We start from the raw sequence: 6,297 nt of genomic DNA, 5'->3' as shown, positions 1-6,297 counted from the left end.
TATCGATGGGGGCATATGACGACGAATTTAGTGGAATGCATCAATTCAGTATTGAAGGGTGCACGCAATCTCCCCGTTACTGTCCTTGTGAAGGCAACATTCTACAGGCTTAACGAGTTGTTTACTCGAAAAAGAGCGGAGGCGGAAGCCCGGATTAATACTGGGCATGTGTTTTCTGATGTCGTGACCTCGAAGTTGCATGCAAACCAACTTGCATCAGGAAACATACAGGTTAGTTGCTTTGACCGGCAGAATGAGGTCTTTGAGGTGCGTGAGATGCCAAGTGGACTGGAGTTTGCAGTCGACCTACGTGGCCTTCGATGTGACTGTGATGAGTTCCAGGTGGACCGAATCCCCTGTCGACATGTGTTCGCATGTTGTGCCAACCAGCGACTGGATTGACAAATGTATGTGCATGATGTGTATAAGATGGACCAAGTTCGGCGGGTGTACCGAGTAAGGTTTAGGCCACTAGGTAATCCTACTACATGGCCTGCTTACAACGGACCTAGGTTCATGCCGAATCCGTTCCTGAGACGCGTGACGAAAGGTCGCCCCAGAATGACGCGCTTCTTGAATGAGATGGACACGCGAATGTTACGTCGGCCTAGGCGATATAGGCTATGTGGAGCTGAGGGACACAGCCGTAGCAGATACCGTCAGTCAGGTGGTGCAAATGCCGGCAGAGATGCTCAGTAGATTCACATTCTAAATTTCTCAAAACTAACTATTAATAACATCAACTATTACATACATTCATAATCAATTCTCAAGAATATTACAACATTAGAGATGCTGGTTATTTATTTATTTGCGATAGATCCCAATTTTTCTAATATATAACATTATAATTTATAATATTAATTACCTATTAAGTATTACTTAAGTAAAATTAAACACACATTTCTAAATTTTAAAAAATACTAATAATTATTCTCATTATCTTTTTTAATTCATTTTCTAATAACAATAATAATTAACTTCCTAACAATGATAATTATAATTAACAAAAATAAACTAACGTACTTTCAAAAATTAATACTAATCATTCAGTTTTTATTCCTACATTCAATTACTGACAACACAATAATATTTAATTTCCTAACAATTATAACTAAAAATTTAAAAAAGATTAAAAAAAACGTTGTATAAAAAAAATTAATAATAACCTGGTTTACATTTTATAATTTATTTTCTAAATATTAATATTCACTTCCTAACACTAATACATATATTAAAAAAAATTAAACAAATTTCAAAAAAAAATACTGCTTTTGTTTTACCTAAATATAACATCATCCTATTTACATTTTCAGATTCAATGTCTAACAACAATAATAATAATTAAGATCCTAACAACAATAATTTTAAAAAAATAATAATTAAAAAATTTCAGAAAAAAATAAAAAAAATTAAAAAATAGTCCTAACCATTCTATGTATATTTCTAAGTTTAGATCCTAACAACAACAACAACAACAACTAAATTTCTAACAATAATATTTGTAATTATAAAAATTAAAAAAAAAATTTAAACAAACTTACATAATCTGAATGATTGAGATAGTGTCTAATATGAAGCTCAGGACGATCAACATATTTAATTTTATATTTCTTTAGCATTTTCTTTTTTTTTTTCCACCATGCACACCCACTACCAGCAGAGGAATGAAGAAGAAGAATGAAGTTTTGAGGTTGAGAGTGAATGCTGAAAGTGAGTTATCGGATGGTGAGAGTCCCTACTGCATGCACTATGTTAGTATATTGGGCACCGTTTGGGGAGGTAGCTTTGCGTGACGCGTGTCCAGAGAGCCACAAAACGGACCATTCGAGTTGCGAAATGGATGTCGCATGGTCCGTGTTGCGAACTGGATGTCGCACGATCCAATTTCCTCATGTCCTGACTCCACACCAATGTGCAGCCTCCTTCCTTCCTATAACCGGGTGCAACACCAGCCACGGTTCTATATAGAAATTAAAAAGCGTATAAAAATACTTTTTTGATTAAAAATATATTTCACTAATCATTATTTAAGAAAATTCAATTCAAATACTAAATGATTGACATTGACCCAACCATAATTGGTGTTCATGCGCCATTTAACCTTATCGCTTTAGGCCTAAAACGTGGCCTCTAATGATACGGGTTCATTTCTTTTGAGATGTGGCCCAAAAGCTTGTTGTCGAACAAAGAAAAACAAAAACAAAGGTAAAGTTACAATTAAAAACTTATTTTACTAAAGCAGTTAAATTCAAGGTCAATTAAAAACTTCTCCTAGAGTTGAAAGCCCAGCTCAATCCTAGTGCTCTGTTTACAGTTCCACAAAGGGGACTTGATGTCTCTCAACTAGAGCTGCCGACGTAAAATTTAAATAAAACCAAAAACAGTTAAGACAATTTTTTAATAATAATTAATTACTCGTATGAAAATGTTTTAATGTCAGAATAACTACTAAAAAAATTATTAAATAATTTAATATATTTAACTAAATTATTTAATAAAATACGTGTATAAATTTTAATTATTATTTTTATATATAGATATTTTTATATGAGTAATTATTAAGGCGTGAATATGAAATGGTCCTCCTAAAGAGCAATGGGTCCAAAAATCACCATGTACAAAGGCGTGCTTTAATCATACCATCATGTGTAAATATTTGCACGTTTATTTTATTTTAAAATGGAAAGAAAGCGGACGCAATAATTGAAAAAATCTAGAAAGTCAGCATTTTTATTAAAATTTGGTCAATACTTAACCATCAAAAGAAAAATAAGTAATTTGATTTCACACACCATTAGATGAAATCTCATACCATTAAAAACATCAATGATAACTAATTGATGACTACAAATTACAAAACTTGCTCGTCCTAACATTCCTCGTTATAATTTGCCCCAGTGACCTTTGTACTATGTAAACATTACAAAATTTCTTCTACCTTTGTTGGCTAAGATCATTAGTTTACGACTATATTATCAGCCTGATAATGATGCTCAATCTAAATTGTCATAAATTATCCATTTTAAATTGACGCGTTAATGATGCAGAGTGTTCAGTGATCAATAGTGGCACTTTGAAAAATTCTTATGCGATCTTGAAGTCAAAGATATGCACCCATGAAAAGTTTGATGAGGGTACCCTCAAAAGTAGATTCATACTCATTGATCCACGTTCTTAAAGCTTTCGTTTTATTACACGAATCAGATCATCTAGACAGACATAAAAAGCACAAAGAAACATAAATCAAAGCATTCTAATGTCTCAAAATAACATACATCGACTTATTCAATATCAACACATTAATACGTCATCTTCCAAGACAAAGTAAAGTTTTTACCAAGAGGGATATTCAAGCGCTCAAACTCTACCATCTCAATATTATTTCTTCCATCTCCCTCATCATGCAAGTACTTATGTTCTGTTGTGTAAACTTTCACATTTGAGACATATGTCAATGGTTCTTCATCTATCATAACTCTGTAATTCTCCACCCCCATTTAATCCCAACACGCTAATCTTGTCAATAATCCAACCTTTTTCTAAAGCAAACTCACCTTCTACAACTTGTGACCAAACCTTCACAGTTTCCTCTCTCACAGTTGCATGAAAATCAATGTAGGTTGCAATTGGATAACCACTTCCAAGCTTCATCTCTTGCTGCTCATCATCATCAAGGAAGAGGTTACCTGTGGCTTCTCCATCATTTGCTCCTGCTGGGAATGTCACAATAAGGTTGAAGGGTGTGGTTCTAGCTTCCTTAGTTACCATTCCACCCTGTTGCATTGGAAGAATAACATTCTGATACAAATGCACATTCACCACATTCAAAGGTGCATCAAGTGTAACATAAGTCCCCTCTTTTGACACAATGGTATATGTCAAATCAAATAAACTATACCATGTTCCAGGTGGAAACAGTGCATTCACTTGTGTTTTGCCTTGTTCAAGAACAGGAGAAATTATCAAACTTTTTCCAAGCAAAAACTGTGTGCTGAGGCCATAACATTCAACATAGGATGGAAATGAGAAGAAAAGTGGCCTTGCAATTGGGGCACCACTAACATGAGCCTCATAGTTGAGTGTGTACAGATAGGGAAGAAGCTTATACCTCATACCCAAAGCATTTCTAGCAGACTCAGCAACTGAATCCCATAAATAAAGCTCCTGTCTTGGGGAATTAAGGTCTGCATGATCCCTTGAGAAGGGATAGAATGCACCAAGTTGAATCCATCGGTTACAAAGCTCTTCATGATCAGTGAAAGTTATAAAGAAACCACATATATCAGCACCAACCATTGGAATCCCATATAATCCAAAATTAAGCATTGTGATTATTGAGTATCCCAAATCCTCCCATCTGGATAAAATGTCACCTGTCCAATGTGCAACATACTTGCCTGAACCAACATATGTGGAGCGTGACAAGATAAAAGGTCGTTTTTTCTGAATGTCTAGAAGGGCTTTGTGAGTTGCAATGGATTCAGATAAACCATAGAGGCTGTGAGCATCATACTCTAGAACTCCATTATAATGAACCGCACTAGTGGCTATAGTTTTGGATCCTAAAGGAGCATGTACTCCTGAAGCATTGATTTTGTAGGGAGGGTTGTCCCATTTTGTGTTTGTTATGTCTCTACAATCAAAGCAGCATATCCAAGGTTGTGTTTCATTTGGACAAATCCTTCCCTCATGGATTCTGCACTTTCCAGTGCAGAAATTTGAAGCTTCATTCATGTCAATCCAGAGGCCATCAACAGGGACAAGTTCATGGAAGCGACGAATCTCGTCACCCCACCATGAAACTGTCTTTGGATTTAGAAAATCAGGGAAATATACTGCACCGGGCCAAACTTGACCCGTGAAGGGTTCCCCATCATGCTTGATGAAAACATCATTAGCCATTCCCCGTTGGTATACCTCATAGCTTTCGTTCACAGCAATTCCTGGATCAATGATCACAACATATTTCATGCCAATGTTGTGAATTTTGTCCAAGAACTTTAGAAGCTTGGAACGAGGGTAGTTGACTGGGTGGAGTGTGAAGTCCTTTGCCCCATCCATGTGATCATCATCATTCCAAATAACATCAAGTGGGATTTTAGCCTTCTGGTAATTCTCAACAACTTCTTCTACAACTGACACGTTTTGATATCCAAATTTGCATTGATGAAATCCTGTTAAATGTATACATAAGAGAAAATCATTGTTATAAATGAAAATTGTTACTAGAAATGATAATCAAAATGAAAAAAGAAAGTCATACCGAAAGCCCAGTAAGGCATTGGAGCTGGTCTTCCAATCAAAGAAGTGTATTGATCCACAACATTGAGAGGAGAAGGTCCTGCAAAGAAGTAAAAATCTAAAACTCCTCCAATGACCTTGTATGTTAGAGATGTGCCTGTGTAAAACACATCCATTCCATTGCTATTCAGCAACAGAACACCATGTGCATATGCCTTGCCACCCTCATTTCTAAGATCCATGTACACTGGGTGTGACCCGTATAAATCAGCATTCACATTGAAGGCTGATATGTCAGTTGTGAACAAAGTGTAAGGATCATTCGGATTTAGTTTGATTCCATGTGGCTGTGTGTGCTCTCCCAAACCATACAAAGAAGCATCTTTGGATAATTTGGTTGAAATTTCCAAGTATTGGTCCTTGAACACCAATGGACCAAATGGGTGAGAGTCATCATAGGTTGAGTTGAAAAGGGTGTCTCCATTTGACTTCCTAGTCACGGCAAAGCTGAAAGGGTCAGGAGTATAAGCAAGAACAAGCTCAGAGCCAGAGTACTCTGAAACCCAAGTTGAGTTCTTCGTTAAGAATTCAATACTTTGTTTTAGAGGAGGTGGTTGCTCCCTCGGCAAAAGATCATAAGGAACCTCCCACCTTTTGTTCTTTGCATCAGTGATGTGTACCCTCAAACGGTTCTCTGTCTCGTGTCTGCATAATTGAAAATAAACTTTGAGAATAAAACTAAAAAATGTGACTAATTGAATGCACATTTATGTTAAGTAGTGCTTACTTGGCATAAAACCTTAGAAGAGGAATATCAGCACCATAAATATTGTTAGTTTGTTTAACTTGGAGAAGTGCATGAATGGCAGCATCAGGTGCAATTTGAATAGATATGAGACGGTAACCTTGGCCAATGAAAGAAGAAGTGCTGGCTTGTTGAGCAAAGTGTAGAATACAAGAGAAGAATATGAGGGTAGCCAAAGGGCTACAAGGAGAAAACATAGCTAATAACTGAGGGAGTGTTGTCATGCACTGCATGATATTTATAATATA

The 6,297-nt window shown here is 36.0% G+C and overlaps 1 pseudogene; it reads right to left on the bottom strand.

Annotated features, from left to right (window-relative positions):
• Positions 1-3,112: 3,112 nt before the first annotated feature.
• On the bottom strand, positions 3,113-6,297 carry LOC112775920 (alpha-xylosidase 1-like; annotated as a pseudogene).

Source organism: Arachis hypogaea, chromosome 19 (assembly GCF_003086295.3).
Source record: "Arachis hypogaea cultivar Tifrunner chromosome 19, arahy.Tifrunner.gnm2.J5K5, whole genome shotgun sequence".
Lineage (NCBI taxonomy): Eukaryota > Viridiplantae > Streptophyta > Magnoliopsida > Fabales > Fabaceae > Arachis > Arachis hypogaea.
The sequence above is the reverse complement of the archived record's forward strand: the minus strand, read 5'-3'. Positions and strand labels throughout refer to the sequence as shown.